Raw genomic sequence first — 10,513 nt, 5'->3', positions numbered from 1 at the left:
CTGTACATATGTTTCTGCCCGTTCTGGTCTCTCCCTCTTAAGAACCTACCAAAACTCAATCATAGGGTTCCCACCCTAATGACCTTATCGCACCCAAAGACTAGAGATACCATGAAGGGATTACGTTTTCATTTTGACCTCTGTAATACAATCAACATAACACATGGACCTTTGGGGGATAAACCATTATTCGAATCACAGCACATGGAAACAGTGGTACAAAGTGGCATTTTAGCACAAATGAAATGAGAAGGACTCACTAACTCTGCCTCAGGGTAGGTGGTGGGTATGGCAAAGGAGGGGAGGAGGCGTGGAGCTGGCTCTGAAAGGCAGCGGGCAGTCTGGAGGCCCAGGATTAGCCTGAGCCACAGCTTTGTAACATGCCAACATGGAACACGTTTAAGGAAGAGCAAAGGTCAGGTTTGACAGGAACCCAGGAAGTCCTGATTCCGCGCAAGCACAGGGCTACGCTAGATGACCTGGGTTCCAAGGAGGTGGCTTGTCTGTAAACTTCCGAGTCCAGATCACAGTAAGAGTCATGAGGTCAGCCTCCTGGACACTCAGAAGATGTAGCCAAAGCTTTCCTAAAACAGATCCTTGAACTTTCAGAGCAACAGCCTCAATCAGGGATGGCAGACGTTGGCCATGTGGAATCTGCTAGAAGTCCACACCGAGGCCTGCCTGGCCTCTCTTGTGTTCAGGGATGCCACTTGTTGAAGAAAAGGACTGATCCCTGGAATCGTTGGGGGAATTGATTTGAATGGCTGTGCCCAGAGTAGCTCTGAGCCCTGGCACGCATTGCTACCCCGAGATCCACTTCTTGACCTGAGAAGCAGGAAAAACCTTCCTCATTGTCATGGGGTGCTTGTGTCCCCTCAAATCCCTAACTCAAGTGGGACCTCACTTGGAAATAGACCCTAGAGACACTATTGGGTAAGAGGAGGACAAGCTGCAGTAAGATGGCCCCCACAGTGTGACGGGAGCCCTTACCCAAAGGGGAACTTCGGAGGCAGAGACATGCACACAGGGAGGGTGCCATGTGGAGATGAAGAAGGGATCAGTGTGCTTCTTCCTGCCCAGGATGGCAGAGGTGCCAGCAGCCACCAGAAGCCAGGACAGAGGCCTGGAACAGGCTCTTCTCAAGCCCTCTGAAGGAATCAGTCCTGGGAGCCAGCAGGTGGCGTAGTGATTAAGGTGCTGGACTCCCACATGGCCAACCACAGTGTGAGTGCTGGACCAGCAGTTTGAAACTCACACCTGTTGTGGGTGTATGTGTTCCCAAAATCCTGAGAGGAGAATGGCAGAGAAGGGATTGTGGCGTGGCCATCCCTCCCCAGGGGGTGACTTCTCACTTTCTCTCTGTCTCTCTCTGTCTCTCTGGTGAGAACACATGCCCTATAGAAAACATTTCTCCAAAAATAAATAAATACACTAATGAATCAGCCCTGCTGATCCCTTGATCTCAGACTTCTCCCTCCAGAACTAAAAGAGAATACATTCTGGTTGTTTAGGACATCTCGTCTGGGGTGTTCTTACTGTCCTAGAAAACGAACACACCCACTTTGTGGAATTATGTGAAGAGGAGATGGAATAACAGGAAAGCCAGAAAGCAGATCCCTTAGCACAACACAGGGCCGTGTGAAACCAAGTTAGCAGAAGAGGGAGGAAGATGGTTGGGAAGGGGGTATCTGGGTGTCACTAGAGCCCAGTGGGAAGAAAGGTATGGAGAGGGCAGAGAGCAAAGCATATTGTGCCAGAGCAAGAAGTTGACCCACATGTTACAAAGGGCCCCGACAGACAAGCAATCACGTGTCGAGCCTACAAGTGTGCCGTCATGAGATGAGCAATGGACTCACTGCCATTCTGAAGCAACTGCCAGGCCCCAGATACTGTGCTTGGTGCTTTACACATGCCGTGTCTGTGACGGAAGAGCCCTCCAGGTGGTGGAATTCTCCCCACCAGACAGAGAGCTTTGCTGAAGTTTCAAGGGCTGCCAGTCACCCCAAACCCTCAGGGTGACCCGGAGCCTCGTGTTACTCATGTTCAGGTTTCTGGGGCTTGGCACGGTTTTCAGACTGGACAAACACTTGGCTCATGTGGGCTGACTGTTGGATGAAATAAAACAGTGGAGGGACTTGGATTCAAACCTGGGGCCTTCTGCAGTACCACAGAGCTTGCCCTCTTTTATTTCTTCTTTACCGCCCTTTCTAGCAGACGGCTTATGTAGCAGGAGAGCGAGGGACAAGAGCCAACTTCTGACGGCCTAGACCTTCAGCTGCCCTGTCTGCAAATTAGGAGCAATAAAATGCATTCCAAGGGCTCTTTAGTTAGGGCTAAATGAGCTATTTTAAGTGAATGGGCTTTGCAAACTGTAAATTGCCATATAAACACGAGGAAATAAAATGACAACTCAAACTGGCCACTAAGACTTTGCCTGCACCCAGGTGCTCTTATTTTGAACACAGCCTTCCACTGCTAATGCATCAATTTTCTCCCAGAAAAATCCACACTGGCCCTGAGCAGCTTCGCCCAGAGCCAGACACTCAATTAAGAAGTCCCCATTACTCTGCGAAAACCCCCAAACAAAAAGCCATCTTCTAGTACCTAAACAACAGGAATTTTGACTTAAAACACAACGCCAGCCTAATTAACTAATTAGACAACAAAATAAATAATTATCCAGTGCATCAGCGAGAGAAAAAGAGACACATTAAAAGGTTACTCAGACGCATTGTTTCCTGTGGAAGGGGATCGAGATGGCTTCACCAGGAACTGGAGAGTTTTATTTGCGGGTTTCAGTCAGAGACCTCTCCCGGACTGATGGATAATTACACACATCTCTTGGTAATGTCAGACTCTGTATGCACAAACTTCCTGGGTGCCGAGCAATTCTGTCTCCCCCATGTTTTATCCCTGGACTCCCTCCCCTCTGTCTTAGGCAAGTCTCTTTCCCAATTCTCCCCGGCACACTTACCAGAGTTGTAACATCTACAGAGTTGCAGAAGTTGATGCTGTTTATCAAATGACCCACACGCACTTGGAAATGGTTTGGTCCCTTCCTTTGTAATCTTTAAGCAAATTGTTTTTATGGTCTTGGGACTCTGAGTTCTCAGGCATGCAATCTGGGGTAAAGGCCCCATATTTCTGCAAGAGCAGGATTTATGCCAGGTATCTAGATTAATTTATTAAGTAGAAACAAGCATTCCAATGGGAAGCATGCATCTGTGTGTGACTGCCCCACGCACTGCCTGGTGGAGCTTTCTGGAACCCCTGGTGTGTGTGCCCAGGGCAGAGCTGATGTGTTGTCCACTGCGGGCCCTGTCCACATCTCCAGGGGTTTCATGGTCTTAGCAAATGAAATGCAAATTTAAAAAGCCTTCAAAAGAAGGAACTGATCTTACCTTCTAAAGATTAGGATTCCCAATCTCCAAAGGTCACTGGTGTTTGACTGGAGGTAAGGTGATCCTAGAACTGCGGCTACTGCTGTAAGGAGACGGTTGCCCTCTCAAAGAAAAGAGCAATATGCTCCTTGGGAGAGTCAATGAGTTTCTAACCAAAGAAATCCACTCGGTCATAAAAAGACTTAACTTCTCACCTATATCAGGAAGAAGGACTTCCTCTTCCTCATTCTTTCCCTTTCCTCCTTCTCAGCAGACACTGAGCAGGAGCTGAGAATCCAGGAGTAAACAGCTCCATTCTTCTCCCTGTGAAACCGATGTTCTTGCCAGAGAGCACGATTTTCTCGGTTACGCAATGAGGTGTTTCACTAAGCTGGTGATAGATGCTACAGAGGATAAGTCAGGGACTTTCACAGCATATGATAAGGAGGCCCGGGCTAGCCTGGGAGTGGCCTTGTACTAACATCTAAATGAGCCTGGAGAGTGGGCAGAAGTCAGTTCGTGAGGGGAGGGCCTGTGACTTTGAACTTAAAAGTGGGGAGCCATGGCACTATCGGGAGCAGAGCTGCACCTTGGTCAGAAGTTAGTCACCACACTGCTGCAGCAGGGAGAGTGCGCTGGAAGTGGGGAAGATCGGATACAGAGAAATGAGGCAGAAACTCCTAGGTGCCCGCCAGCTTGGGCTGTCTGGTTGGAGGTTGCAATGGTGGGAAGCAGACAGGTGGCAAGGGTGTTTGGGCACAAAGCCGCAGGATTTGGAGAGGGATTAGTCTGGCAGGGGTGGGAGACAGAGAGCTGCCTACATCTGGCTATCAGGGTTTAGCCTTTACCGATGGATGAGTGGCAGTGCAGTCGTTGAACATGGTGGGAAACTTCCTGGAGCTGCACAGAGGCCTCACTTTATGGACTCCACAAGACAATGCAAGGAATGTGCCTCTGTCCTCTCCTTGGGGGCACATCACATAAGGATAGGGGACACCTCATGCCCTCAAGGGCAGGGCCAACGTAAGTCATCAATGCTGGGGAGGAAACTCCTAACTATGAACAGCAATGGGCCTTGGGTTTGCAGTCCAGAAGTTCACAGAGGTCAGGTGGTTGTAGAAGGATGCCGAGCTCCAGCAGAGGTAGTGGGAGGCTGAGTTCCAAGCAGCACAGCCATGCATGGAGACGGCAGTGTAGTCGGATATGTGCATGGATGCAGGAGAGAGACAAGACTGGGTTTGAATTCTGGACCTGTCACTTTCCAGGAGAGTGGCCCTGGCCATGCTTGTCAGCCTTTCCGAGCATCTGGTATGTGGGATGAAGGTAATAGCACCTCCCTCGAAGAGAAGGACTGCATGAGATAATGGGGCAAAGAACTGAATTTGCAACTCACAGGTGACTGGCTCCGTAACACTGCTACCATCCATGTTATCATCACCACTAGGGTAAACATCAACCAACGCAGGAGCGGACAGAGGTCAGGGCGGCATCCGCACAAGGGTCTAGGGTTCAAGAGCATCAGGCAACGGATTCATCCAGGGGCAGGATGCAGCTGAGGCCTCGCTCTTCCTGCCCTTTTGTTCTGAAAGCCTCGGCTCTCTGAGTTCAACCACAAAAATGCAATCCGAATAATTATGGAAAGTCAAGGATCAACATCGCACTCCATGGAGAAGCAATTGCTAAAAAATGCCCCATGCTTTAGAATCCGCAGGAACATCCGGCCTTGGCTACAGCCACAGCCTGAGCCCTTGTCAGTTCTGGCTTACAGATGTGTTTGCCTGGACCACACTCTCTCTTTGCTTTTTTTCAAAGTTATCAACAAACATTTAAAATCTGGATTCACCATATTAAAATTGGAATTTCCAGCTCCTATTGAGAGACCAGAAGATCTGACAAACCTTGGGCTCACATTCCAAAACCACTCCAGCCTCCTGACCTATGGTGTGACCGTCTCCTCTGAAAGAGACCCCTGCTCACCAGGTTCCTAGAATAGCCAGGTGGCTCTTGATGGCCTCTGTATTTGCTTACCTCAGTCTCTCCTCTCTGACATTGTCGAGCCTGCAGACTCGAGAAGTTTTGCAAACTTTATGTGAAACAATGATTTGTTTCCAGCCAGGACAATTACTTTTTTTTACACCGGACACGGTAGTCCACCATTCATTCTGATCCTTCCAAGTTCATGCAGCCATGCACAGGGCACGCTCGTGCTCAGGCTAGGCAAAAAGGATTGATGGGAGTTTTCTCGACCTTTTTTTCAATAACGTTATTTTCAAGCCTTAAGCTTGTCTCTACGGGAGCCTGGCATCGGCCGCAGGTTTAGCTCACATCATCGCGTTGGTTTTTCACATCGAAGGCATCTGTAGTTCACAGCCCTTCTCCAGGTGTTTTGCCACCTGAACGCTTCTGAGTCGCACTTGGCCAAAAGTTCTGGTTCAAAAGAATCAAAGCTCTCCGAGGCCCCGAGGGGAAGGTCTCCTGACAGCACCTCTTCTCAGTTTTCCCTTGATGAACTCCTGGAAAGTAAAGAGACACATAGGAAGAATCTGCCTGTTCTATGAAAACAAAACAAAGCAGAAAGCAATAAAATACTAGACAGGAAAGGTATTTGCCCCAGTAGCAAAATCAACTACTTGCAGAATTTCATTTACCCGAGGACATCGTCTTTCTTTCTTTCTTTTTTTTTTTTTTTTTCAAATATTCCATAGTGATTATCTGGCAAAATCTCAAAACATTTTTTAACTCAAGTTGTCTTTGGTCAATAAATACCAGAACTGAAATGTCCTGGGGGTAAAGATTTATGATCTAAGCACAACAAACACACCCATAAATCAGGTGGAGAAAGCACTCAGGTAGCCAGGAGGAGGCATTATGCAGATGTCAGCAGAGGCCAGGGGAGCCAGAGAGCTGTGGGGTTTGGGCAGGGCTGGGCGCAGATCAGCATCCTCCGGGAGGAAGAAACGGCCTTTCAAGGGCTTCATTTATTCAACCACAATGAAATGAAGACTTCTGACACTGCACAGCGGGGCCACTCTCTCTCCAGCCTATCTATACTAGCTGGGAATGTGTCCTTTTCTGTTGCTCACACACATTCACAGAAAGCCTATCCATCTACAAAGGCAAACTGAGGACCAGCAGGGAGCATGGTGGTTAAGGCAGCTGGGTCTCTCATGGCCTACTGTGAGGCTTGAGTCCTGGACCCAGTGGTTTAAAGAACACACCAGGCACGTATATACGTGTGCCCAAAATCCAGAAAGGAGGATGGAGGAAAGGGGACTGTGGTGTGCATGGTATTCTCCCCTGAGGGGCACTTTCTCACTTTTCCTTTCTGTCTCTCTTGCAAGTACACATGTCTTATAGCCAGGCAAAATAGAAAAGATAAACTGAGACCAAGAGTGTGAAGCAGAAGGAGTTTATCTGGGCATTAGCTTTAGGGCTGCACATTGCACGCAGTCCAGATAAACATGATCAGGTTGCCCTGAATGTGCACAGTGAGGTCTTGTAATCTTCAAATGGGTTTTAAAGGCAAAATCCACAGGTGGGCGGGGAGGGGTGGACAAGGGAATATGCCAGTTGTTTAGAGACAATTATCCTTGGGTACCAGGATAGTAACAGGGGTGGTATCAGTCCCAGTTTGGACAGTCTCTGGATAGATGTCCTTGCAGGAGGAGTCCCTGTGTCAGGTTGCAGTGGTCTTTACATAAGGTTATGGTTTGGGCAATGTTCTATAAATAAGAGTTTATATTATCAGGCATGCCAGCACAAGTAGACACCTCTTCCACGGCTCAGTTTGGTCAGGGTTTAGTACAAGTTGGTAGAAATAGCTCCATTTTGATGCTGACAAGGATCACAAGGCATGTTTTGCAGGAGCTGGGATTTGGATTCGAATCACAGCTCAACTGCTTGGCCGCGTGAGCTTGGATGAGACTCTTAAATGTCCTGGCATTTCATATCTTTCCTGGAAGCATGAGGATAATAATACCCACCATGAAGACTGTGGTTAGACTTAAATTAAATAATACAATGAAATACTTAGCATGATACCTTGCAGATGGGAAGCAATTGATGCCTTTTATTCAATGGATATTTATAAGGTGCCTGGTACCATTAGGTCTTCTATAAATCACCCTTAGCCTTTCAAGTATGCTCACTGAAGAGAGAATGTAGATGATGCTCTGTAATAAATAATAGCTTTCTCCAGACACAAAGCCTGACTGAAGCTTTCGGGTAGCTTGTTCTGATAGGGCATTTAGCTCTGACGACTGAGTTTTGTTTGGCTTCAAGACCCAGTCTCTCCTTGAGCTTCGCTCTGCTTCCTGCCTGTTCCCGTCCACCACTCAGCACAAGGTTCTCTCAGCTGGCTCTTCTGTCTGTGACTTTCTTGACTCTGGTGCTATGCTCTCCTGCCCCTCCATTCTCTCCCTTCCTTTCCATCCCTTTTCTCCTTTGAAAGGGGACTGTGGTGTGCATGGTATTCTCCCCTGAGGGGCACTTTCTCACTTTTCCTTTCTGTCTCTCTTGCAAGTACACATGTCTTATAGCCAGGCAAAATAGAAAAGATAAACTGAGACCAAGAGTGTGAAGCAGAAGGAGTTTATCTGGGCATTAGCTTTAGGGCTGCACATTGCACGCAGTCCAGATAAACATGATCAGGTTGCCCTGAATGTGCACAGTGAGGTCTTGTAATCTTCAAATGGGTTTTAAAGGCAAAATCCACAGGTGGGCGGGGAGGGGTGGACAAGGGAATATGCCAGTTGTTTAGAGACAATTATCCTTGGGTACCAGGATAGTAACAGGGGTGGTATCAGTCCCAGTTTGGACAGTCTCTGGATAGATGTCCTTGCAGGAGGAGTCCCTGTGTCAGGTTGCAGTGGTCTTTACATAAGGTTATGGTTTGGGCAATGTTCTATAAATAAGAGTTTATATTATCAGGCATGCCAGCACAAGTAGACACCTCTTCCACGGCTCAGTTTGGTCAGGGTTTAGTACAAGTTGGTAGAAATAGCTCCATTTTGATGCTGACAAGGATCACAAGGCATGTTTTGCAGGAGCTGGGATTTGGATTCGAATCACAGCTCAACTGCTTGGCCGCGTGAGCTTGGATGAGACTCTTAAATGTCCTGGCATTTCATATCTTTCCTGGAAGCATGAGGATAATAATACCCACCATGAAGACTGTGGTTAGACTTAAATTAAATAATACAATGAAATACTTAGCATGATACCTTGCAGATGGGAAGCAATTGATGCCTTTTATTCAATGGATATTTATAAGGTGCCTGGTACCATTAGGTCTTCTATAAATCACCCTTAGCCTTTCAAGTATGCTCACTGAAGAGAGAATGTAGATGATGCTCTGTAATAAATAATAGCTTTCTCCAGACACAAAGCCTGACTGAAGCTTTCGGGTAGCTTGTTCTGATAGGGCATTTAGCTCTGACGACTGAGTTTTGTTTGGCTTCAAGACCCAGTCTCTCCTTGAGCTTCGCTCTGCTTCCTGCCTGTTCCCGTCCACCACTCAGCACAAGGTTCTCTCAGCTGGCTCTTCTGTCTGTGACTTTCTTGACTCTGGTGCTATGCTCTCCTGCCCCTCCATTCTCTCCCTTCCTTTCCATCCCTTTTCTCCTTTCCTCTTTTCCACTTCCTGCTCTTCCCCTAGAGGGGAAAAGGCTCTTGCCCTTCCTTACTCCTCTCCGAATGCTGTGGTCCTGAGCGCATGGCCTCTGCAGTGGGGAGATTCCTGTTCTTCTGCAGCTGTGTGGAAGACAAGACTGCCACAGGAAGGGCTGCAGGGACGGCCACAGCTCCCAGATGTCCCGGGAGGCTTCTCCCTCGTCAGGGTTTCTGTTCTCCCTGCACGGTTCGCATTGCCAGCTGTCTCATGATCACTTGACATGCACATATTTCACAAAAAGTAGAAAATGTTCTATAACTGTCAGCATGAGCGCCTTCCCCTTCCTATCCTGGGGCTCTGCCACATAGATTACTCTGCTTGGGCACTCGCCTGACACATGCGTAAGCCTCCCTGACAACGAAACCCCCTTATCCAAAGTCAGGGGGATGGAGGAGGTGACGGAAGAAGGCCAGTATCTATCAGTGAAGTCTGATTTCCTTTCAAGCATGTTTTCATCCGGGCATCTCTTCTCTTCTTTTGAACAGTTGCTCAAATCTTGGTGTCGCGCAAAGGCGAACAAGGATTGTCAAATCAGACATCACTGGCGATGCCATGACCCTGGAGAAGTTCCTCCACTTCTTTGAAATTTGGATTTTTCTTCTCTTCTAAAACAAAAAGAAAGAGAAAAGAAAAGAAATTAAATATGAGTGTGGATATGTGTGTGTGTGTGTGTGTATACACGTGTATGTATACCAGGTAGAAAGCCTCTGGATGTGAAGCACCCTCTACACCTCCCTCTCTGACAAGTGCTCAAGTCTTGGGCACGAAGAGGGCCAGCTGCTCTTTGATAGTGACCTCACCCCTGCTCACAGATACATGTTATTGCCGTCCTGGGAACCAGGAACATGCCTGGCTTTGTTGAAGTACTCAAACACATCTATTGCATTTCACTGTCTGTCAAAGATGGAAAGGACACATACTGTCATTTCTGTAAGAAGAAATCTAGAAATTTTTGATAGTATATTTTTTTATACTGTAACAATAGTGATTGGCCAGGGACTCAGATCTCAGTTCTGCCTTGTGCTAGCTGTAATACACGTGTATACCAGGTAGAAAGCCTCTGGATGTGAAGCACCCTCTACACCTCCCTCTCTGACAAGTGCTCAAGTCTTGGGCACGAAGAGGGCCAGCTGCTCTTTGATAGTGACCTCACCCCTGCTCACAGATACATGTTATTGCCGTCCTGGGAACCAGGAACATGCCTGGCTTTGTTGAAGTACTCAAACACATCTATTGCATTTCACTGTCTGTCAAAGATGGAAAGGACACATACTGTCATTTCTGTAAGAAGAAATCTAGAAATTTTTGATAGTATATTTTTTTATACTGTAACAATAGTGATTGGCCAGGGACTCAGATCTCAGTTCTGCCTTGTGCTAGCTGTATGGTTGTAGGGACCCACTCCTAAGGACACCACTCCAACATCGAGTGTGGTCCTGGCTGCAGGCACTGGTCTGGGTGT

The sequence above is a fragment of the Tupaia chinensis genome, unplaced genomic scaffold, assembly GCF_000334495.1.
Source record: "Tupaia chinensis unplaced genomic scaffold, TupChi_1.0 Scaffold000671_1, whole genome shotgun sequence".
NCBI classification, from domain to species: Eukaryota; Metazoa; Chordata; class Mammalia; order Scandentia; family Tupaiidae; genus Tupaia; species Tupaia belangeri.
The sequence above is the reverse complement of the archived record's forward strand: the minus strand, read 5'-3'. Positions refer to the sequence as shown.